The following is a 26252-nucleotide window of genomic DNA, read 5'->3' on the forward strand; positions in this document are numbered from 1 at the left end:
CTGAACAGCACAATGGCAATGATGCGTGTGTTTCTGCTGGAGCGGTACTTTATACCTCCTTCCAAGGGTCCAGGACTGGGTTGGCGCCATTTGGCAGGGCAAGACCCTCAGATGGCAGAGTCCAGGTGCTGTAGCAGGGTGAGTTGCAAGTTTTTGATTTCGCTGAGACTTCACAACAGGAGGCAAGCCAGCAAGCTCTTGGAGTCACTCTGGTTCTGGGTTGGAGAGATGTAGGTCCAGTCCTTCTCAGCAAGGCAGTAGATAGCAGGTTGGCGCAGCAGAGCAGTAGTCCAGCAGTGTAGCGGTCCAGCAGAGTGGCAGTCCTTTCAGCAGCACAGCTGTCCTTCTTACTGGCAGAGTATCCACAGGTCTGGACACTCCTGGAGTGTACTGTGTTGGTGGTGTTAGAGGTCCAGTACTTATACCCACTTGTGCCTTTTAAGTGGGGGAAACTTCAAAGAGATGCCTTTGAAGTGCACAGAGTCCCTGCCCTTCCTGCACCTGCTCCAGACTCACTACAGTAGGCTATGCAGCCCTTTGTGTAGGGACAGGACACAGCTTATTCAGGTGTACGTTTCCTCTCCTTCTTCCAATCCTGCCCAGGCTGGCCCATCAGAAAGTTAATGGCCCATCAGTCACACCTAAGTTCCCCTTGAGTGTGGCTGTCTAGAGGGAATGCCCTAGACCAACTGTCACCCACCCCAGACGTGTATTCAGAGACCGGCAGAAGGCACCAAATGGCTAAAGTAAGAAAATGCCAACATTTTTAAAGTGACATTTTCAGAATTACAATTTAAAATCTGACTTCAGCATAAGTTGTGATTTAAAATTGTGATTTAAGGGACAACAAACTTAGGGATCCAATCTCTTCCCAATTGGAAATTACACTTATAAAACGTATTAAGGTAATCCTAATATTATGATATGGGGCAGATAGGCCTTGCAGTAGTAAAAAACGAATGTAAGACTTAAAAGTACATGTCCTACTGGTTAGCAGTGGTAAAGTGCCCACAGTCCTATGGCCAGCAAAAACAAGAGGTCTGAAGGCAAAAAGTCTGGATAACAACGCCAAGGATCCCAATTCAAACAATCGGGTACCTTCATATTGTACCTTTCCCTTCCTCTCATACAACAATGCCATAATGTACATCCGTATTGTATCTGTCCCTTTCTCTTATATTTCAATAATATATTACACCTTTAGTGTATGTCACCAATAAAGCACTCAAAATCCATTACAAATTTACAAACACGAGCAAACACATTGCACAGGTACCACAGTGGAAATAAATATTTTCTGAAGAAGGCCTGTTGATGTGTAGAGTTTCTCACCAGATATAATTTCTGAGAGGTAAAATGGACAATTGAGTCCTATAATTCCATAATACGAGCCACCATATTGTTAAAGAGGACTTCAACTCCATTTTCTTCCCGGAGCTCTGAACATCCCCTTACATTTTTACCTAGAACGGGACAGCGCCCGGCGACAAAGCGAGCCCAAACAAGCATTTGCAATGCAATAGGTCTTGCATTTACGAGAGTCTGAGATATAGGCAATGCAAATGCTAGAACAAAAACTATACCGGGGGTTAGAGGGTCCTTGGGGAAATTTGACGACCAACACAAATATATTCCCTATAGGAACTGTAAAGAGTTTAATATATAAAACAGTGCTAGCGCAGTTTTAAAAAATAACTGCCACTATCAAGTTAGAGGGTCGGTCAATATGACCAACCCTCTAACTTGATAGTGGCAATTATTTTGTAAAACTGCGCTGGCACTGTTTTTTTTTTAACCCTGACACCATGAGATATATATTAAACTCTTTTTTTCTCCTGGTAGTTAGTTTTAATACACCTTCACTTCTTTCACTTAAGCGCTGCACCCATCACCTAGTAACAAACTGTAGCTCTTCATTTGATGGATCTTAGTACATCCAGTTGAACTTTGAAATCATCCATGAGCTCCTCCCTCACAGTGAGGGAGTTGTAGCCCTTGGCTGTACTAGGTTTTACAGCCGGGAGGAGATCCCAGATGATGAAGCATATCACCTTTGGTGAGTGATGGAATTCCTTCCTTTAAATAGGGCTTCCCAGCGAGAGATTCAATATAAATGTTTACTTGTATATAGGACGCACTAGAGCGCCAGGTGACTGTTGAGACCCACAGATATCTCAGTGTGTTTTACAATGCAAATGCGAGACCTAATGCATTGCAAATATTTGTTTGTTTACTAGTAAACAAAAAAAGTAAGCGCAACGCTATACTTAAAGCAGACCGCGCTACTGAAATAAGAAAGAAAGAAACGCGGCAGCTATAGTTAAAGCGGACCGCCATTAGTAAATAAAATAAAAGCGGGCTGCGTGCTGCGACGTAGTGGGTGGGATAGGGGCAAATCCTTAAACAAAATAGTGCTCACAGCAAAGATAAAGCAGACTGTGTAACAAGACAAGTAAAAGGTCCAGTAATTATGGTAGGTAACAAATGCATACAAGGCGGTACCAAGGAGGGATTTACAAGCCTAATAACAACTCGGAAGCCAGCGTTTACGAAGGACAATGACACAAGCCAATTAAAAATATGGGCAGAGAGTGGGCAGGGATTCAAAGCCATACTCCAATACTGCATGCCTCACAGCAGCGCATGCACTGCTCAGGCTCGACCTAAGAATGGTGCAGCCCATGATATTTGGGATTAGCCAAGCATCCGGGTTCGTTCATACAGGAGAGGAGAGATAGTGACAATTTGAACGTGTATCATTTGAAAACATTTTGCAATATTGCCACTGCAGCTAAACTGCCCAGCTACTAAATTCATTTGTAACCTTATTTGCAAATGGATTTTCAGGCATTTTCAAGTCTGAAAACATGCTGCTTCACTTAGCCTTCACCCTTCAAGTGCTCTAGGTCAATGGTAAAACTGCTACAACCCCATTTAACCCGGTGTGACCTGGCAGAAGAGATTTCTCTGGCAGTTCGAATTACTGCCAGAAATTCAAGAGCACAATATGAAAACTGAACCGGTCAAATCTAACACCAGCTCAGAATAACAGAGATGCAGGTAAAATCTTGCATCATTTAACTAGTTTTAGGTGAGTTAAAAGACATGTAGCAAGAGCTATTTCCATTTCATTTTTCAGCATATAATAGTTGGCGATTAAACATTGTAATCCATTAGCCACAGGTTTCTGCAGGCTACTTAAAAAAGAAGCCGTTCATTGTGCCTAACCATTGAAAACGTCATGTGATCAGATATGAGCGGTATACACAAACCATTGATTTATGAGTCCAAGAACATTTCTCATAATGTATGTCGGCTATGTTGTTAAGAGTTGGCTTGGAAATGAACATACCAGCCAATTTACTGATGGACTCGTTCGTCCTGGAATATGCTACAAATAAGTTTGCCAATGGAGAGCCCGTTTGGGGACCGATTCAAGTTTACCGATGCGCACCTCTCAACAGGCTTCTTGGGGAAACAAAGCTTAATAAAGCGGTCTTTGTTTGGTAGAACAAACTTTGCATGTCAAACAACTTTTCGATTACACATTTACTGTTATTTTTCCATATCAACAGATGAGGTTGGCCCAGAGAAAAAAATATTCTTCATGGAAATAACGAATTCTGCGTCTGTACAGAAAATTCCACTTTTTGAATATTTATTTTGGCCTGGAGCTGCAATATTATTTCTGTGTGCGAGCTGGGTAAAAGAAACGTTTAACAATTCATGAGCTATAGAGGGACAGCCAGCAGCCCGTGGTAGCACCGAGATAGCGCACATGGCTCTAGGAGGAGTTAATGGGCGCTGCATTGCGCGTCACCTCTCGAGAGCGGTATGAAGAGAAGCAGGCGAAAGGGCCCTGGAATGACTGGGGCGCACTTCAGCCACTCAACGCCCAGGCACTTATGAGGAAGAATGTTTGAGAACATGAGTAACAGCGCAAAGTAAACATCATTGTATCGACAAAATACGCATGCGGCATATATCTGAATGGATGCTGCTCCAGGGATTAACTTTACTGGGGGCATTTCTGTCTCTACTTTTAATAATACTTTGGACCTTTCCCACCCTCTGTATTGCATACGTTCTGTTGTAAAGGGATGATTTCTATGTCCTAACGTTGTCTTATTGGAGCTGCCCCAGGATTGTCATTTGGAACCCCCAGCTCTGCTCTTTTTTATGAAGATAGTGGCAGGAACAGAAGTTAAGCAAGGCTTTAAGACGGAGGTTTTGTTTCTGTCGTTTCCACTTTGTGATATCCCTTAGCCAGTCAGCAGCCAATAGGAGACTAATGAGATGCAAAGTGGAGAGCTGGGCGGTTAACTAGTTGATCATTTGAGGCTAAATTGTGCCTTATTTCTGTTAGACCTGGCATCCTTGGCGTGGTTTCCTCTAACTTTTTGCCTTCATACCTCCTGTTTTTGCTGACTTCGTTTCCGTTGGCCTTAGGATTCTTCACACTTTACCACTGCTAACCAGTGCCAAAGTGCTTGTGCTCTCTCCCTAAAATGTGGTAACATTGGAGTATCCACAACTGGCATATTTAATTTACTTATAAGTCCCTAGTAAAGTGCACTACATGTGCCCACAGCCTGTAAATTCAATGCTACTAGTGGGCCTGCAGCACTGATTGTGCCACCCACTTAAGTAGCCCTTTCAACATGTCTCAGGTCTGCCATTGCTGAGCTTGTGTGCGCAGTTTGAAACTGCCATGTCGACCTGGCAAGTTAATCCTCTTGCCAGGCCCAAACCTTCATTCTTAATTCATATGTCACCCTAGGGTAGACCATAAACTGCAATGAAAACTGCAAGGCCTATCACTCCCACGGGTGAACATTGGGATTAACTTATTACATTCTTTTAAGTGTAATTCCCAATTATGAAGATATGGGCTTTTCAAGTTTTGTGCCTCTGGACTCACAATTTAAAATCCTAACTTAGGGGGAAGTCAGATTTTAAATTGCAATTCTGAAAACGCCACTTTTAGAAAGTTGTCATTTTCTTGTGTGAACCATTTGGTGCCTGCTGCCTGTCTCTGATCACATGTCTAGGGTGGTTGACAGTTGGGCTTTGTATATTTCCTCTAGCCAGCCACACACAATGGGAGCTTAGGTGTTACTTGATGGGCTATCCTGGACGGATGGGAGGGAAGAGTTGGGCCCAGCCTCACTTACACCCAACTAGGCTGCGTCCTGTCCACACACAAATAACTGCACAACCCCCTGTAGTGAGTCTGTAGCCAGGAAAGGAAGGGAGGACATCTGTGCACTTCAAAAGCATCTTTTTGAAGTCTCTCCACTTCAAGGGTACCACTGAGTATAAGAAGTGGACCTCAGACACCACCACTTCAGTACACTTTTGGACTTGTTGATAATCTGCCAGGGAGGTGGACTGTTGTGCTGCTGAAAGCACTGCCACACTGCTGGACTGCTAGTGTGCTGGACTCCTGCTTTGCTGTGCTGACCTGCTGCCTGCTCCCCTCTTGCCTGGGTGAAAAAGACTGTATCTGCATCACTTGACCCCAGAACCGAGAGCGGCTCCAAGGGCAAATTGGTTGGCATCCTCTCTCAGGGACATACCAGACTGCCATCCAACCTATTTCACCTGGACTCTGCCATCTGTGGGTTTGCCCTGCCAATGGTTGGCACCCCATTCCTGGACCCTCAGAAGTGGGCCTAAGGTGCTTGCTTCAGCAGTACCAACACACCCTCTGCCAAACCGACGCATATCCGCTGCTGCGTGGATCAGAACATGCGCATCACTCCTGCTGGACAGATCAGAACCGGTGCATCCCCTCTGGTGCATGGATCAACACTGACGTATCACCACTGCTGGGAGGCTCAGACCCGGTGCATCACTTTTGGAACTATCACTGCATGATGTCCTTCCCGGCACAATGTCCTCACATCTCAGTCAACAGCATCCTCAACAAATACGCCGTACCTCCGCATCGCAGCACCCATCTCATCGGAGCCAATACATCACCGCTGATGCATGGATAAGGATCCGCACATCGCTACAGCTGCATGGATCAGCACCAGTGTATCGCCTTGTGTGCACTATGCATCCTCAAATTCACTGCAACCAGGATTAAGGATCTTTGGTTCAGCTGCTGCCTGTAGCCATGCCGTGTTCCATCATGTGTAGCCAGCACACGTTCCATCGCAGTCGGCCTGAACTTTAGACTTTGTCCTGGTGCGGCGTGACCAGATATTCCAAATTGCGCTTTTTGCTTCTCTGCGATATTTTTACCTAAAAGATTTGAAATTCAATATCTCAAGTTCTGTGGAATGGGGTACCCAGGGCCTAATGAGGCTCCGGGAGTGGGGCCATGCGGTTCCCTTCCCTTTAAAATATATACAGCCTTGGTGGATGGCCTCTTAAGGGCCTAATGAGGTTCGGGGAGGAGGGCCATGCTACCCCCTCTTTAAAATAAAAATGTCCCTGGGGGATGGAGCTCCCAGGGCCTAAAGAGGCTTGAAGAGGGGGATGGCATGTGGCCCCCCTTCCGTTTAAAATATATACAGCTTTAGGTGATGAGTTCTCAAGGTCCTAATGAGGCTCATAGAGGAGGGTGGCATTTGGCCCCCTTCCCCTATAAAATATATACAGCCCTGGGGGATATGGTCCCCAGGAACTAATAAGGGGTGGAGTGGGGGCCCTATCCTCTTTTATTTAAATTTTCCCTTGGGCATGGGGTCCCGGTGCCTAATTAGGCTCAAGGAGAGACCCCGTGCATCCCCCTCCCTTCATTAGGTACTCGTCTCTGGGGGATGGGGTCCCCGTGGCCAATTAAGGATTGGAGTGGTGGCTGCCCCCTCCCCTTAATATATATTGCCCCAAGAGATTGGGTTCCTGGGGCCCTAAGTGTAACCCTACGCTGTGTACGCCAAAGGATGTGCGTGGTGTGGGGTTAGCAGCCTGCTGGGGGGTTGTACATAGGCCCTGCCAGCAAGCTAAACCCTGTGGGTAACACCCCGCTGCACACAGCCTAAGGCTATGTGCAGCATGGGGTTGGGTGCCTGCGGGGAGTTGAGAGAAGGGTCTGGCTGCTAGACAGGTCCTGCAGCTAACCGCACACCGTGTACAACCAAAGGCCGTGCGCAACATGGGGTAGGCTCCCGCAGGATGGTTGGCTGCCTCCGTATGGGTCGGCCACAGTGCCTGGCCCCGTGTTGCCAACCCTATCCTGTTCATGGCCAAAGGCTGTGCGCAGCGTGAGGTTGGCTGTCTGTGGAGGGTTTGCTAAAGGACCTGCAAGTAAGCAGACAATAGATCAGAATAATATGAAGCATCATTAATGCCATCATAGATACAATTCCCTTAGGTGTAGCAAGCATGTGTTACGTGCAACATTGACCCTATATGTAGGAAGCTGGCTCTCTATATAGTGCACTAAAATGAAGTACCCTGTGCAGTGAGTCCACTGGATCCCAGATTGACATACAGAGGCAAAAGTAGATAATACTAACACTCTATTTGTGGTAGTGTGGGCGAGCAGTAATGCTTATCCCAGGGTAGTGCTTAGCATTTATTGTACTCACAGAGGCAATAAATGAGACACACACTCAAGAATAAATCCGAGACCAATTTGCAAAAACAACACAGATCTTTATATAATATTTAAGACTAAGAACTTTGTTTACAGGTTAATACTTTTTTAATTATGAATTTTTAAAGTTCGGAAAATAACTCACTGTTGTGAGCAAATACCCACAAGGAAAGTCCATGGAGTAAAAACACAATAGCTAGCTAGTGGCAGGCCAAGGTTTCATGTTCCACCAGCAGATCATCGGGAGCATCCCGGATTTGGCCTGGAGCTGGATGCTGAGGTCGTTTGCAGCTAGTGCGCTAAGGAGAAGGGGCCACCTCAAAACATGCTGCACAGGGGGACTTACAGGTAAGGCTGGGGGACCCCAAACAAGGGATCGGGTCGCAAGGGCCTGAGGACCAGAGGAACACAGCTGGTTTGTCAGTAACTAGGCCGGTGGGGCAGGGTGAAGAGCAGATTGGTCTTTACAGTCAGGGGCAGGCAGGTTGCAAGTATGATTTCTGGACAACTGGGCCACTCTTGAAATGGGTCTCAGAGGTCTCAATGTCCCTCGACAGTTTTGGACGGATTGGACTCTTCTTCTCTGTGTCAATTTTAGGTGGTCTGGTCAATCAATCAGTCAATCAATCAAACAACATTTGTAAAACACAATACTGTCACTCTTAAGGGTATCTGGGTGCTGTGTCTCCATCGAAGAGCGAGGTCTTGAGTCTCTTTCTTAAGTCTGCCAGTGAGGGGACTGTACAGAGCTGGAGAGAAAGGTCATTCCAGGTCTTGGCAGTGATGTAGGAGAAGGAGCAGCCACCGCTGATTCAAAGGACACTGGGTGTGTGTGCAAGGGAGAGTGTAGAGGGTTGGAGGAAGTTTAGTCGATGGTTGATGTAGGCAGGGGTGAACACCCTAAATATCGATTCCAAAATATCGACTGCCCAGAATATCGAAGTTAAAATATAGAGTGGACAGAATATCGAATTATCAAAATATAAATAGGTCAGAATATCGAAATTGGGGTACGAAATATCGATTTCCATAATATAGAATTGAAAAATATAGAATTCCATAATATCGAATGTTAAAATATAGATTACCATAATATCGAATTTAAAAATATAGATATCTATAATATCGAATTTTCTTTAGTGTTATGTATGGTAGTATATGTGTAAAAATTATGTATTATTTTTGTAATGTATGTTTAATTTATTTAAACTAATGAATGTTATGTAATTTAATTTTTGCGTAATTTAATTCCATAGCGGGTTGTGGGTTTATAGGGGAATAGGGTGGGAAGTAATTTAATTATGGTCAATTAAATATTAATTATAATTATATGTTTTGATAATTAATTGATTGATAATTAATTATTAATTGGTAATTCATTTTTATTAATTGGTAATTAATTTATATTAATTGAATAATTGATTATTATGTTAATTGTATTTTTATTATTAGGAGTGGGTTGTGGGTTTGTAGGGAAATTGGGTGGGAAGTAATTTAATTGTAAAAAAGTAAATAATTATTTTTTTATTTATGTGTATTGATAATTAATTGTTAATTAAATATTAATTGGTAATTAATTTGTATTAATGGGTAAATAATTTGTATGAATTGCTAATTAATTTTTATTAATTGCAAAATTATATTTATTAATTGATTAATTGATAATAATGTTAGTTGTATTTTTTATTATTGGGAGTGGGTTGTGTGTGTATAGGGGAATTGGGTGGGAAGTAAATTAATTGTAATAAAGTAAATAATATTTTTTTTATTTATGTGTATTGATCATTGATAATTAATTATTAATTGGTATTTAATTTGTATTAATTGGTAAATAATTTTTATTAATTGATAATTTATTTTTTTCAATGGTAATTAACTGTTATTAATTGGTAATTATTTTTTATTCACTTTTTATTGGTATTGATAATTAATGTAATCTTATTTTAAAAATAAATCATTACTTTCCCTACTTTTGCACTCTCAGGAGTGGGAATAGTATTTCATACCCTCCCGCTATCCAACTCTTTCCCTACTGTTGAACTCACTGGAGTGGGAATAGTAATTTTTACCCTCCTGCTATCCAACGCTTTCCCTACTTTTACACTCTTTGGAGTGGGAATAGTAATTTTTACCCCTACACTATCCAGCATTTTCCCTACTGTTGCATTCACTGGAGTGGGAATAGTAATTTGTACCCCTATGCTATCCAACGCTTTCCCTACTGTTGCACTCACTTGGGTGGTAATAGTAATTTTTCCCTTCTTGCTATCCAACGCTTTCCCTACTGTTGTACTCTCTGGAGTGGGAATATTAAATTTTATCCTCCCGCTATCCAATGCTTTCCCTACTGTTGCACTCTTTGCAGTGGGAATAGTAATTTTTACCCCTACGCTATCCAACGCTTTCCCTACTGTTGCACTCACTGGAGTGGGAATAGTAATTTTTACGCTCTCACTATCCAACAAAATCTCTACTTTTTTTACATTACTTTTATTATGTTTACATTTTAAGCTTTTTTATATTATGTATGTTTTATTTAATTGTTTTGAATATTTAATAGCTTTTATATTATTTTTAATACATTTAAAAAATTCAATATTTTAACTAACTATATTTTAACATTCTATATTTTGGAATCGATATTTTAGTACTTACCTGTTTGTAGATAGGGAGTCGATATTCTGTCCTTCTATATTTTGGCGTCGATATTTTGTGTAGTCGATATTTTGTCTCTCGATATTAAGTCACTGAACCGTAGGCAAGTCCTAGGTCATGGTGACATGTAGGCATGTGTGAGGATCTTGAACGGGTATCTCTTCTGGAATTGGAGGTTTCTTAGGTGGGAGAGATGTGGGTTCATTTGAGGAGATCCAGCATGAGTCTGGCTGCGACATTCTGTATGGTCTGGAGTCTGGCTAGGGCGTTCTTTACCATCTGGAGTCTTCTAAGAAGCAGGGTGGAGATGCCGGTGAAGAAGGCTTTGTTGTAGTCGAGGTGGTGGGGATAAGGGTCTGAGTGACGGTCTTTCGGGTGTTGGTTGGGATCTGTCCGAAGATTCTGTAGCTAATTCCCTCATTAACAAGATGGATGAAACTAAAAAGTGGGGTCGCCATCACCTGCACCACCTTAGGGGTGATGCTGGCTTGATGTGGGCCCACCTCCAAATATAACAAATTTGTCCGCCTGTCCTCCTGCCAAATGTAGAGCAGACGGGGGGTATGGCATCCTCCACTATCTGGAGATGCCTGGGTTGCATTTCAAAGGTGGCATAGCCTTTGAAGCTTCCTGCCTTGGAATGCCATTCCGGCCTGTGAAGGAATATAAACTCCTTCTCAGCGGTCTCACTGATACTTAGTCCATTCAAACCAATAATAAAGAATTTGGCACAGAAGCTGAAATATAAAAGAAAATTTTTATTAAACTCAAATGAGTGTGACTACGTCACACAGAAGCCGTAGCAACTGAATGAGGTAGTCCATAGAATGGTCTTACTTCACGTCTTATATACTCTTTATCCTGCCCCAGGCATGTAAGGGAGTTGTACCAATTACATTCCTAAACAAATGGAAAATCTGGAGGGTCAGCAGGTGAGTAGCCTTTGGGGGTATTAACAGGATATGGGCAAAACATTATAATTACATAGTTCACAAAGGTTAATCTGATTTAGATGGCACTGCAGGGCATGGCAGGATTACATGTACAGTATCCCAACCCAAAAGTTAATCATTAGGAATGTCCCAAATTCAATCTCCAAAAGCCGGACAAACCTATAATTGAAAGCATAACCCATGTAATGAAGAAACATAAAAAAAAGAAACAGTAACAGATGATGAACAAGATAAGGCATGTGCAAGAAAACTAAAAGTTAACGATGTCCTGAACATTGATTGGCAATCTCAGACAAAGATCGATCAGGGAAATTGGCTTTGCAAGGTCAGTTTCAGGTGAAGAGGTCAGTTTCTTACAGTTCATTCCAGAGTCAGAAAGAAACCTAGTTAATGTATACATAGACTAAGAAGGCCAGGCCACTTTGTTTGCCAGGCTACCTTCACAGGCCTACGTGAGGGCAACACAAAATGGTGGCACAATATAAAATGGAGTCAGTCTCGAGCATTACAGAACCTCAGACCCTCCTTTTGCCATTACGTAGGCAATAACCTAAGACTCATGTTATTCTGAATCTAGGTCTATATCGATATTCATTAGGTCGTCAAGGTGTTGCTGTAACATCATCTTATTATTCTCTACTTCTCTCGGGACAGGTCTCCGAACACACATAGTAGAACAAAGACTTACTTCTGGTGGACCATTTTTGGATGCTAGAGGCGGAGCCACTTCCTCTTCCATGGCAATGGAGGAGGTGTGAAGCACCTCTGACTAGAGCAGGCTTTGTTCCTGACCTCTGAGAGCACAGGCTCTCACCCGATAAGGTCAGAAATATGTCTGTTGGTGGCAGGCTGGCTAAGACTAGTCAGAGACCACACCAGTGTTTGGTAGGTTTTTAGGGGACCTTCTAAGGTGTCCATTGTGTGCATTTATTAATTAATCCAACACTGGCATCAGTGTGAATTTATTAAGAGATGTTTGGTACCAAACATCCCTGGGTACAGTGAAGTCATCATGGCGCTGGGAAACTCGTACTAATGGAAGCCCAGCCCATGTACCGTCTATGGCTTCCTTGTGCACTTACAATATCCAAGAATGGACTTAGATATTGTAGGGTCATATCTCCTCATGCAGATATGTCCACACATTGGATAACGTGCACCCTGCCTTTGGGCTGTGAGGCCTGCAGCAGGGGTGACTTACCTATACCTCATGTAGTGTCTGTGGGCATGGCACTCAGGGATATGTGCCATGTTGACTCTTCAGTTTTCTCTGCACTAAGACATGCAGCCTGCAGTGGCAATTTGCATGAGGGGTCCCTAGGGTGGCACAATTTGTGCTGCAGTTCTAATGGACCCTCTTCCATCCCAATGCCCTAGGTACCAGGGGTACCATTCCCTATGGACTTATAGGGGCTGCTGAAGTAGTTGCACTGGGGACCTGGTTAGCAGGGAACCTGTGCACTTTCAGTAGACATCACATCATGTTTCAGGCAAAAAGTGGGGACTAAGCATTTCAAAAGCGGCACTCTCCTACACTATACCATACACTTCATGGGTAGCTTAGTTCCTACTAACAATCAACAACAAATATATGGGAAATCCTCATTGCACACTGTGTCCAATCTGTATACAACTGCCAAGCCAAGTTCCTCAAGATACTCAACGTCTGTTCCGAAATAAATGCCCTACTACGGACAGCTTTTATCTGTGTCAAACCCCTCACAGTCGCCGTATCTACATTGAGAAATTAGTAGAAAAGTGGGCACTGTAACCAGTGTTTACTCTTTGGACAGAGTTTACTCTGTACTACACTGTTTGCAGACAGTGAACCTCTCATGAGAAATACACCACAGAGTGTTAAAAAGTATCTACACTCTATGCAACACTATTCGCTTACAATAACCAGGTTGAAGGTGCTAAAGATTATACTACCTGCAGCCTTTATACTGCGGTTAGCACTTTATAGATAGCCCATCTTCTGAAGCAAAAGAAGCCCATGTACATATGTTAGTACCTGGTGCACACAGTCTTGTATGTTATGTTGGAACTGTCATGCTGAGATGATTCTGTCTACTAACTCTAGGATGCTTAAAACACTTATGCCCTAATTACGATGCCTCCGATCTACACCGCTTCAGTGAGGGAACCGCCCTACCATAGGTCGGCACTTCCGCACACCCGTTTACAATGCGACTGCACGTGGTGGGGTCGCAAACTCTCAATTCTCTATGGGAGCTTGTGTGGTGGGCAGAAAGTGCCCATAGCACAAGCTCCCATTGAGAAATGGGAGTTTGTGAAAATCCCTGCACTTTGTGGCAGGCACCTCATGGTGCCAGCCACACAGTGCAGGGATTTTCAGGGGGCACCATAGGCGCACCCCAGGGCCCCAAGCAGAGAGCCTAGGGGGGAATGGGGCTCTGCTAGGGACCCCCAATGTCGCTTCCCAACAGCCTCTCCATGTCAGAAAGGCAAACATGGAAAGGCTGTCGGAAATTAACATCACAATCCCAATGTTGGAAACGCCATTCTTAAGGGATTATGAGGAGCTTCCGACTGGCCAACAGACTCCGTGAGCCTGTCTGAACCGCATTGAAAACCCCGGAGGGTTTAAACTCTGACCGTCATCATTGTAATATGGCGGTCGGACTTTAAACCTACCATGTTGGGCGGAAAGCCTCCAGCCAACGGTCCGAGGCTTTCCGATCGACATTATAATCAAGCCCTTAGTATCTACTAAGTAGAATCTTTGCTCAGTTGAAAACCTTTTGGGAAATACCAAACAACTTATGTGAAACATGCTGAACACAAGTTGTCAACTGTCACCTGCACACACAGTTACTCTTCAATACAAAGATTCCTCTACACACCTTTGATGCATTAGGAACACATGCCTTTTGTAAACACTTGCACCCATTAAGCTACCCGCCACAATGTAAATCGTAAAACAGACTAGCACACTCGTTGGATGATGTAATCAGTGATGTCAGCAATGGTGTCATTTGAGACGTAATCAATGATGTCATCAATGATGTTATGAACAACTAATTTAAGAGTTTGTCTTTACTAGGACATGTGAACCTTAAAATTATATGTCCTACTTCTTAAACACATTATACCCTGCCCTCTGGTCTGTCTGGTGCCTACCCTAAGAGTGACTTACATGTATTAAAAAGGAAGGTTTAGGCCTGGCTAAAGGTTTACTTTGCCAGGTCAATGACAGTTTAAACTGCCCACACAGGCTGCAATGGCAGCCTCAGACATGTTTAAAGGGCTACTTAAGTGGGTGGCACAATCAGTGCTGTAGCGCACTAGTAGCATTTAATTTACAGGCCCTGGGTACATGTAGTACCACTTTATTAGATACTTATAAGTAAATTAAATGTGATGATTCAATGTTACCATGTTTTAAGGAGGGAGCACATGCACTTTAACACTGGTTAGCAGTGGTAAAGACTGACTGACTAAGGCCAGCAAAAACGAGATCAGCAAAATGGAGAAGGAAAGCAATGATTTTGGGGGAATACCACCCTACGTCTAACAGCAAAAACTTCACCTCCTTAGTACTAGTTTAACAACCAAAGAGGGAATGGTAGGCCCTAAGAAATAAAGTCTTAGAAAAACCATGAAAAAACAAGCTTGGAGAAAGTCAAAAGGCTGGCAGGCAATACTAGACGTTGGCTTTGCCAATGCTAGTTAAAGTTCATAAGGAAGAACCCTGGCAGGCACATTTCTATTCTGCCTGCAGCACTGAGAATCTTTGCACTGTTCATGTGTGCGCTCTCTTGTTTTATCTATGGAATAGAAATGAGAATGGTGTGTGTCTGGCTTTTTTACTGAACACAGTCTCAGATCATGAATTTCAAATATTTGAGTGTAATGACCATGACTATTCTTAGGTTCATAACTGCAGTGTAAAAGAGCCGGCAGTGATACACATCACCAATAATGGAAAAAAAAACACTGTGTTCATTATTCTTTTTGGTAAATCCCTTAGTAAAACAGGCCTTGGCATGGGTCTGTGAGCAGTGAGCAGCGCAGCTTGCCCCTTCTGAAGCTGATAGCCTCCCAGGAGGGGAGGAGGAGGATTAGAAATGATATCCACTTTCTAAAGGCATCAGCTTGTTCCAGCGTGTGCCATTTTGTCAGGTTACAGCACAAGCCTCATTTGATTTGTACAGGGATGTAGACGATAAGGAAGGCTGGTAAGCCGATTTTCATAGTCTATTTGCAGCTTAAACAAAGATCAGGGATTTTTGGTTCATAGACTGACTGAAATATAGCAGATTATTTGCTTTTGTTTTGTCAGAGACTTGTGACCTTTGTTTATTTTTCTCTAAAGCTGTTGTTAGATGGTTTTACGAGACAATGCTTAGAACCCGATTTAGAGTTTGGTGGACTCCAGCATAAAAGTGGAGCGTATCCACCTTATTACAAGTGCCATGATATATAATACACCTGTAATAAGGCAGGCCGAAAATCTGCCATGATTGTGATGGAAGAACCCAATCATCAGGCCCATAGGGCTCAAAGCTCCTGATTTAGAGTTTGATAGACATTAGTCCATCAGTCAGGGGGGGTGGTAGACATTACATCCATCACCGTAACGGACTACCACCTGAGATTACTGCCAGCTCAGCGGTCATCTTTGTATAATCAGAGGAACCGCCATCATAGCATTTTCTCTGAAAGTGATAAAACGTTGGTCGAATGCCGCCATCAATTTTGACAGCTGTTGACCAAATTTTTAGTTTTTCTATAACAAACACTCAAAGTGGGAGTATGTTTATGAGAAACAAATAACTATTAACACGCAAACCCAGGGAGTTATTCCGTGGAGGTGAGGGTCATTCTTTAAACTTTTCTGTCATTGACTGCCAAGTGTCCCTGGTGGTAATGGACAGAATAAAAGAACATCAGACTTTCTGTCCTAAATATATATAGGTTGTGTAGTACTCTTCCGCTGAAGGCAAGCACCGCATCAGGCCATAGGACTAAGCTTTCCGTTGACGGAGCAAACGGGGTCATTGCCGACAGAAAGCTGATGCTCTGTCAAACTCTCTTAGGGCAGGTAGACTGAGGGACAGGGTATAAAATCACTTTGGGCCTGATTACGATCTTGGCAGTCAGGGTTACTCTGTCACAAACATGACGGATGTCCCATCCACCAAATTACAGTTCCATTATATCCTATGGAACTTGTAATACAGCAAATACGATAACCCTCACTTTTGTGACGGAGTATCCCATCCGCCAAGATCATAATCAGGCCCTTAGTTTTCAAAGCATGCTTGCACATAAGTACAATCACTAGTGATCTCACTTTGACTGTTTTTGGTACTGCATACAGTACCGAGTTTTCATGACAGAGATCTTTTGCAGTATGCCAATAAAATGTAACAGGTGTCCAACCAGATAGCTCAGTGTGTTAAAAGCTTACCACCTTGATCTGCAGCGCGCTAGTTCAAATTCCATCAATGCTGACTCAGACTTCCCTACCTCAAAGGCTGCTAAATTGAGCACTACTTACTTGAGTAGTATTAATACATGTTACTTGAATGGCAGAAGTGGGATATCTTGAGCTGAATACAAAAGTTACTGTTATGCAATTTGTGCTCCAGTATTTATTTTTAATTTATTAGGATTTATTAAGCTATTTTGTAATGAACAGAGAAAATAACTAGGTACCGTTACAGCTTTCCATTGTAGCCAGAATTCCTGTAATAGAAATATCACAAGATTAATTAAACCAGGAATTAATATTCACCCACTTCTTATGATTTTGATGTTTTTTGTACATTTTTACTTTGAAAAGCATCAGTATGACAGCAGATTACATTTAAAATGTTGATGGAATTATTTTTACTGAGAGGCTGAATGAGAGTAAGGAAAAAGGACAACTTAAGCCTGATTTAATTCTTGGCAGATGGGTTACTCCATCACAACGGTATCGGATATCCCGCCCGCCAAAATATAAATCCCATGATATTCTATTGGATTTATATTTCAGCGGACGGGCTATCAATCACGTTGTGATGGAGTAACCCTTCCACCAAGATCTAATTCTGGCCCTTAGTTTTTGTGCACACCTAAGTGATAACCAAAAGGCACCAAAAGGTTTCGGATCATGCCCTTTATGGAAGAAACAATGTCTAAGTGAATTTTGATATGGGAGGAGGTGAATGAAAATAGTTCGAACACTTGCACGGGAAGGGGAGTGCTGGACAGTAATAATAAAAACAAATTACTTACCTGAAACTGCCAGCCGCCTCACGCCTCTGTGTTAAGTTGGGTAGCTCCAATTTCATTAGTATAGGGTCCGAGTAAGGTAAACCACAGGCAGCAATGCAATGTTATGCACAATAGGCATTATGCAAGAGAGGTGGGAGGAAAGGGAAATCTGCTACTTGTATGAATTAAACATAATATAAATATGTTATGTAATTTGTTCCACCAAATTTTAGGAAAGTAATTCTCACCTAATGTTTCAGATATGATCTACATAAGGGATATGTAAAAGTGTAGAACCAACCAGCAGGCAAATGTGGGGAAAAGTCAGACACCAACCAGGTTAAGCGTAAAGAATAGAGATGTGTGTTTAAGTGAGACTGTAGCTCTATGCTCAGTGTGCAATTTTTTGTCACTAGGATGCTTGGAATAAAAACACAGCATTTCAGGGCAATAGTCAAGTCCCATAGTGTGACGGAGAGTTTATTGAAGCTGGCTTGGTATTTTTTTCCTTCTGTTTTGCCAGTGTATCATTACAATCCTCCAACAGATCAAATTTGACCAAACTGTATTCAGACATCCTCATCATTGCTTATACAAATGTATCTTAACCGACCAAAATAAGCAAAACATGTGAATATAAATACACCATGTTGTCTGATATTCTAAATTCTTGGGAGGAGAAACCCCCATAACTATACTTGGATACAGTAGGCAAATGCATTTGCTTGCCCAGTGATTCCTTGCTGTGGACTATGTTTGCTGATTTTTGACATATGTAGTTACAGGCACCAGGATAATTTGAAGGCAGCCACACTTATGGCCAAGTTTCAAGTATTATGGGTTTCGCTTTCTGGGCCATATGTAGGTAGCCTAACATTTACCACTTCATAAATACCGAATTTTACCGATTCGGTATTTATGAAGTGGTAAATGATATGTAGGTAATCCATCGGTAATATTTACAGATTCGGAATGGGTCGGTAATTTAGAATCGGTATTTACCAATTCGGTAATGGTAACTGGCTTCCCATTGATGCCTATGGGCCAGGAGGCCCATAGGCATCAATGGGAAGCCAGTTACCATTACTGAATCGGTAAATACCGATTCGGTAATGGGGGGAGCACAATCAAGGGTGGCAGGGTGTCACAGTGACACCCTGTTGCACCCCTGATTCCTGCATGTGTGCACATGTGGCACACATACATGCCCTAAGGGCATGTATGTCTGCCACATTGCACACTTCAAAGTGCAAAAAAATGCTTTTTTCCAGCTATTCGTCATTTACCACCAACTTTTAGTTGGTGGTAAATAACGAATCCCCACAACAACCACACACTCCCCTACATATCATTTCAGGATTCGGTATTTACCGAATCGGTAAATTACCGAATCCTGAAATGTGCCCCCTACATACCAAAAGCCTGAATACCGGTCGGTAACGGGATATTTACCGAAAATCGGCCGTTACCGACCGGTATTGGGCTTCCTACATATGGCCCTCAGTGTGATCATTATACAGATCAAATCTCACAATTGGTTCATGGTTTGTAAATTTGCATTAACTGTGTTTGTATTACAAAAAGCGTTTCTCTTTGGGTGTAAGGTGTAAGGTGCATAGTAGTCAGTGGACAACATCCCTACCCTACAGTGGATATTAAACGAAGGCTACAAATACACCTAACTTTGCAAAGCATCACTAGCAGTGTATTGGGCTTGATCACATTTTACCTCTGTAAAGGTTCCCTTTCTCTCTCATGGTGCTCCTCTATCTTTCTGCTAACATCCTACTTGTTAGGGGGATCCATCCTGGGCTTTGTGTTTTCCCCTTCTGTATTTCTTTCCTCAGAGACATCGTGCCATTCTCTGTCTTTTCCTACCACCTGTCACAGTATAAAAGCTGATCATTCTTTCCACAACATAAAAACGGATTTTGATAATAAAACTCCAATGTGCATTTTGCACACAATTAGAAGAAACAGCACTGAAACTGAGAAAACAACCAGCACTGTAAAAGTGTGCTTGGATATATAGAAATAGCAGGATTAATAACATTATCAATTTAACATGTTTAAGGACAGATTTACTATTATTTTAACAAAGTTGTTGTGAAAAATGAAGGATGGAGCTTAGCATCTCTATTGCTTTCATTTGAATGCACCATAACAAAATGAAAATTTGGTGCTATGTATTCATATTACATTGTATATGACTGAAACTTTCAACATAAGTGCTTGACATTATTACATTCTTAGATTCCTTAAAATTATTTTATTCTTAATGATTTTTAAGAATAGTTCGCATTTAGGTACATTTAAAATTTTGGTAGTAGGATGTAATTAGAGTTGAGCATTTCTGTGCAAAATCACTGACAACATTACAAATATTTCCAAATATGATATGTTTGATTGATTTAATTTTGCTTGCACTTAATTATGATTTTATTCTACTAAATAAGATATGCTAACTTTAAAATGCATTGAATTGGCTTTTTCCTTAGGCTGCATTACTTCATAGCCTGGTAATGAACTTTTGTTTTGTTTCCTCAAATGTTGCTTCATCTGCCCTATTTATGCAACATTCTTGAATCAATAGACACTTTTTTCAGTACTTCGTTGTGAGTGAATTGGTGGAAACTTGACCTCTCAACTTAATCTATGAAGAGCACCAAAGTAAATAAGCTCTTTGCCAATTAATCTGTGAGGGAAAATATGTTGGATTATCAATTTTATACCTGATGAAGAGAAGAATAATCACTTGTCAGCCAGACCATTGTATGATGACAACTGATGTCACAAATGGATGATTTGGGGTATAAAAAGTGACTTCTCAAGAAGGACGTGGGTGTTCTTAATAGATTGATTGAAATCTTTTTCGATTGGCTGCCTGCTGGACTATCTTTACATGTCCCTTGCCTTTTTCCCTTTCCTGATGAACTTGCCTGCTGGACGATTTGGAGCTGACGGATGAGAGACCAGACTTGAACGTATCTGAATGTCAACTCTATTCCCTATGCTCTTGCCCACTGACTTTTTCCTCTAAGAGAAGTCTTCTGAACCATCCTCCTGCCTTTGTTGATAGTCGGAAACTCTAACCTTAAGCATCCTCTTTATGGCTTCTTTTATTTAGCGAAAGTTTTACTTTGGCTAATCACGTGGTTTTATACTACGAACTGTAAGACTCATGACTGAAATGCTTTAAATATTACTTATATGCATTGATCTAGGATTTTTAATACAATAACCAAATTGTCTAAATTTGTCTGAGTTTTTTATTGTGTCTTAATGTTCTTTCCGCAGAAACTGTGCTTAAGAGGTATTGATTTCTAAATGCATGATAGAGAGAGTCATGGATCATTTTCAGAACATCAGGTTATTTGCTCATATTCTGTGTAGCCACAGCCAAGCTCCTGGTTTGTATAATTCTGGTTAGATTGAACTTCTTTAGAAAGTTGAATCTTCCAATTGCAATACTCTATTTCTATAGCATGGTTCTGAAAGTGGTGTACTTGAGCCTGATCTCTAATTTGTGAGTTGGCTATCAATTATTGGTCCTCATTGGATGGCCAACAGATACCCTGATTTTTCACCCCTTACTCCGATAAATAAAGGTCCATCAGAGGACCAATGACTCTGTGGGTTAAGTATAGAGTCTGAGTGAAATGACTAATGTATTGTAGCAACTGCATGGGCCCAGTAAGGAAGAATAAAAGAGCTACCGCTGCAGCAAAGATTGGTAGCAGAGTAATCGTTTTATCTAGTGATGTGAAGAATTTAGGGTGCACAAAATAGATTTCCCCTGTCCAGTCAAAAATCCCAATGTTCCATGGTTTGACAGAAGGATTGATGGAGTACTACCGGAATGTCGCCTTGATTCTGACAACTTGCAGCAGGAGTGTGAGTATTAATAGAGATGCACGTTGCAATTGCTTTGGCTTAGATTGCGGTGTTTACAAATGGCTGTGTGATGTTACGCAAAATTTAAAAAGTTGTGCACCATATCGCTTAATGCAAAGAAGGTGAAGTTGTTATTGGGTTCGTTTGTGGCCTAAGATCTCGAGCTATACATCTACCTGGTAGTCTCAGTGTAGAAGACACTGAGTAAGTTGTCTGCTGTGTTGTGGTGTTTGTTGTGAGACATCATCGAAAACATCTTACTGATAGGGAATTTCTTTTGTGTGTTAGTGGTAAGCGGTTGGTATAGTTGGTCTCAGGTGCAAAGGGAATAACTGTATCAATTAGGGTGAAATTCCGCTGGTCGGGTTTTCATTTGAAGTGAATGATTATTTAGAAATAGAAGAAATAGTTTGAGTTACCATATAAGAGTGATAATTGAGTTTCCTTACGTGGAGCAGACAGATGTAATTGTTGAAATCGCTTACATATTGCATTGTGTTTTGTTTAGAAAAGGTGCTGAAGAAAATTGTAAAGGAGGTTGAGCTGCGGCAGGCAGCGAGATTGACGTCACAGTGTGTCATGCTGTGATTGGTCGGTTGGTGTAAAGCTGCACTGAGATTGGTTGATTAGATCATAGAAATTTGTGCTGTTATTGATTGTGATTGCTGAACTAGAGAATTGTGGATGAATTTAATTTCCTGGGTTTTGAGGAAAACATTTGTGAAATAAGAAATGGAATAAAAATGACATTTTTCTAAGTCTTATGAAAATGAATACATTTGGAGATGTGATCATACCTGGTAGAGTAGGAGAAGACTTACTACCTGAGGGTATGCCAGGATACACTGTATTGATAGATAAAGGATTACATCCATGTATTTGGCTTGAAATGGCAAAACATTACAGAGAAAGACGATGTCCTACAGTTTCCTCGTTACAAGACATTTAATCTGAGAATCACAGAGAATTTAAGGAGGAAATTATATGAAATAAAACCACCTCCCAGATCTGCTCAATTTTAGGCATTAATTACTTGTGAAAACATAACTCATCAGAAGGAGAAAGAAAAATATCAGGGAAGGTATAGGAGAACCATATATCTGTATGCAGAAGCTAGATGGAATGCACAACAGAAAGTATGGAGAGCAGATGTTATTCAGAGAACAAGATTGTACCTTTTGATACCAGTTGAAGGAAATGTTAGGAAACAATGAAAAAAAAGCAGAAACATTTTGAGACAGAAAAGAGTGATGCTGAAACAGAAGCAGAAAGTAGTGACATGGATGATGATCTTTTGAATGACTTGAATGACACCACCTTACAATTTCTTTTATTTCTTTTTTTGAGTTTTATATAGCGTGAACTAGACGTGAAGATATCAGGTATCAGAGTGCTTTACAAGAGTACCTGTTTCGTTACAGAGGGACACATTCATTTTTGTTAGGCACTGGGGAGATTAAGGGATTTGCCCAGAATTACAGGATGTTGAGTGTAGTTGCTGAGATTTGAACCCGGTTCCCCAGGTTCCAGGTCGACCGCTCTAGCCGCAAGGCTACATCCTCTCCCCAATGAAACTGATGGCTTGCCAAATGGAAATACAGTTGAAATTCCAAATGCCCCTGTAATGCCTGAAACACCAAAAGAGACTACACTTGTTTCTCTTTTCTCTTGTAAGGGGTGGGGGGGGGCAGAAATAAGACACCATAGAACACAATTGATTTGAATGCTCCAGATGCTTTGACTGCTCCCATTACTATTGGTCCTGTTGTACCTCTTTATAAATCGGGGTCACAGGTAAATACTACTAATACTTTGACTATATCTGCTGTCGTAAAAACTGCACATGGTAATCCACTTGAGTTGACAACAAAATATTTGCTTCAGTCAGCTATGGTTCAGATTTGAAGCAATACTACAGGTACTAAGAGTACAGGTTCCATTTTTTAAATCAGACATATATCCTAGAAGCAGAATGGGTCAGAGGTTACCACCTTGTTATCTCCCCAGAACAGGTGAGCCTCCTGAAATAATTATAATTCTTCTGAAATGACGGCGCCCATGGGAATTTAAGTTCCTGATACATCCGCATTAAATATGCAACCTGAGACAAGTAGAGATTTAACCAATGGACATATGCATTCAAATATTCTAAGAGGAGAATCTGGATTAACTCTTCTAGAATAGAATGATTGGCTCAGAGGGTTTACTACCCCAAATAAGGATCAAAGTTCTGAAACTTTTCCAGTCCCAGTAAAGGAAAGAACATTAGATGTGGCCAAGCTAAAGGTAGAGTTAGAAGAAATTATTTTGGGAACTCTTAGTCCATCTCAATTAGATATCTACTAGGAAAAGGAGATATTGTTTCTCTGTAAAGATACTACCCAACGAGCTAGACAGACACACCAAAAGCTGATTGAATTGGCTCAGAAATATAACATTGATGTTCAGAGATCAAAGGTTTTGCAAAGGACATACATATTAGACGTTAGTGACAGAAATGTGCTAACATGATTCCAGCTGGAATGAAATTTCAGATTAAGGAACTAATTACACTGATCAAAAAATGGAACAAGAAAGAGAAATGGGAAGGTAGATGGTAAAAAAAGAAGGACACACAAAGTGTTAGGATGCAGACACCTCCAGTTGTAATTGACGGAGGAGATAGAGAAATACCAATGCTATGAGGAAAGTACCCAGTGGGTTGATATTTTGTCATTTTCAATAAATTCTCAAATCCAGAGGAATGGTACAGGCAGATTGAAAGGTTTGTGAAAATGTGATAGTTGTATGGATTTATTTGAATAACTTATTTGACATAATGGTGCTAGGTGAGATATGGACCGAGTGTAACATTTCTGTGGATTGGCCTCATGAATGGTTTGAGACCCGAGATGTCTTCTATGATTCATCAGCATTTGATGTGTTGGAAAAATTGATGAGATCTTGCATTACGTCACATATTGCAGAGACAAGACTGAAGTGAATCACAAGAAACTGAAAGAAAAGCTTATGAGTTTATCCTACTTAATTAGAAATTCTAACTTAAAAAAGTACTGAATTGCCTTTTCCTTTAAGCTGCATTATTCATGGTAATGGAATTTTGTTAGTTTTGCTCAAATGTTGCTTTATTTATCTTGTTTATGCAACATTCTTTTATCAATAGACAGTTTTTCCCGTAGTTCATTGTGAGTGAATTGGTAGGAACTTGACCTCTCAATGTAATCTATGAAGAGCAACAAAGTAAATAAACTCTTTGTCAACTAACCTTTGAGGATGGAATGAACAGTCATTTCTCATGAGCATCATGGTAAAATATTTTGGAGCATCAATGTACATGGTGAATTGAAGAATGGTCACATGACAGTCAGACCATACTATGGTGACAACTGATGTCACAAATGGACAACTTGGAGTATGAAAAGTGACTTTCCAACGAGGAGGTGGATGTTCTTAGCAAATTGATTTGAATCCTTCTCGATTGCCTGCCATACTATCTTTACATGCCTCTTGCCCTTTCCCTTTCCTGATGAACTTGCCTGCGTGACGATTTGGAGCTGTCTAGTGAAAGACCAGACTTGATCTTTCCTGATTTTTGCATCATTCCCCTTGCTCAAGCCCATGGACTTTTCCTTAGCGACTCTAACTTGATCCCTTTGCCCATGCTAAGAGAACTTTTCTGAACCATCATTCTGCCTTTGTTGGTGGTAGGAAACTCTAACTTAACCATTCTCTTTATGGATTCTTTTATTTAGCAAAAGATTTACTTTCACTAAATGTGTGGTTTTATACTAGGAGCTGTAAGACTCGTGACTGAACTGCTGAAAATGTTACTCATATGCATTGATTTTGGACCCTTAATACAATAACAAATTATCAAAATTTGTCTGAGCTTTTTATTGTGTCTCAATGTTCTTTCCACAGAAACTGCTTATGAGATATTGATTTCTAAATGCATGATAGGGAGAATCATAGATTATTTTCAGAACACCAGGTTATTTTGCTCTTTTTCTGTGTAGCCACAGCAAAGCTCCTGGTTTGTATGATTCTGGTTAGATTGAACTTGTTTAGAACGTTGTGTCTTCCAATACAATACACTATTTCTATAGCATGGTTCTGAGAGTATTGTCCTTGAGCCTGATCTCTAATTTGTGAGTTGGCTACCAATTATTGGTCCTCATTGGATGGTCAATAGATAGACACCCTGATTTCTCACCCCTCACTGTGACAAAGAAAGGTCCATCAGAGGATGAATGCCTCTGTGGCTGAAGTATAAAGTCTGAGTGAAGTGACTTAGTTAGTGTAGCAATTGTATGGGCTCCGAAATGAAGAACAAAAGAGACTCCCTGCGACAAAACCACCTTTACATTAACTACAAGCTAAATTTTTTTCTTTTGGATTCCTCTCCCAACACATACAGTCTCTACTCCAACCCCTGGTCTCCTAGCGGTCTCCTCTGCCCCTCTAACCTCCAGTCTATCTGTCCTGCACCTGTCTCTGCTGCCCCTGGTGTCTCTACTGCCTTGTTTTGCTGTCTCTGCTGAATGGTGTCTCGGCTCTCCCCCTGTCGCTGCTGATGGCCTTGGATATCTCCACATTTCTTTAACTTCCACTGAGTGATGTCACTGTGTTTGGAGGTGGTGATGGGGTGGGAGTAATAGGAGGTGGGCATTAATGAGGAAGTGACCCGAGGAAGCATGGAATGGGAGCCGCATGGCACCTCACTGGATTCAGCACCCTGCCTGGGACATAATGACTCATCAATGGGGGGTACTTTTGGTGAGAGTGGGGGGGCTAAGGGGAGGTGGGTGGTAAAGAGGGTGTGACCCGAGGGAGCCTGGGCAGGGAGTCCAGACTGCATGGAAAAGATCGACACATCATGCCCTCCGCGTCAGCGCTTTGCTCCATCCAAAGTACTTTTTTCAGCGGGACCTGCGTGAGTCTCATAGCCACTCCATTGCAGTCTGCCTGAA

The 26252-nt window shown here is 41.5% G+C and overlaps 1 protein-coding gene across 4 annotated transcripts in view; it reads left to right on the forward strand.

Moving 5' to 3' along the window:
- Window positions 1-26252, forward strand: part of LDB2 (LIM domain binding 2) — a 1323491-nt gene that overhangs the window by 660729 nt on the left and 636510 nt on the right. The gene's annotated exons all lie outside the window — the stretch shown is intronic.

Source organism: Triturus cristatus, chromosome 2_2 (assembly GCF_964204655.1).
Source record: "Triturus cristatus chromosome 2_2, aTriCri1.1, whole genome shotgun sequence".
Classification (NCBI taxonomy): Eukaryota; Metazoa; Chordata; class Amphibia; order Caudata; family Salamandridae; genus Triturus; species Triturus cristatus.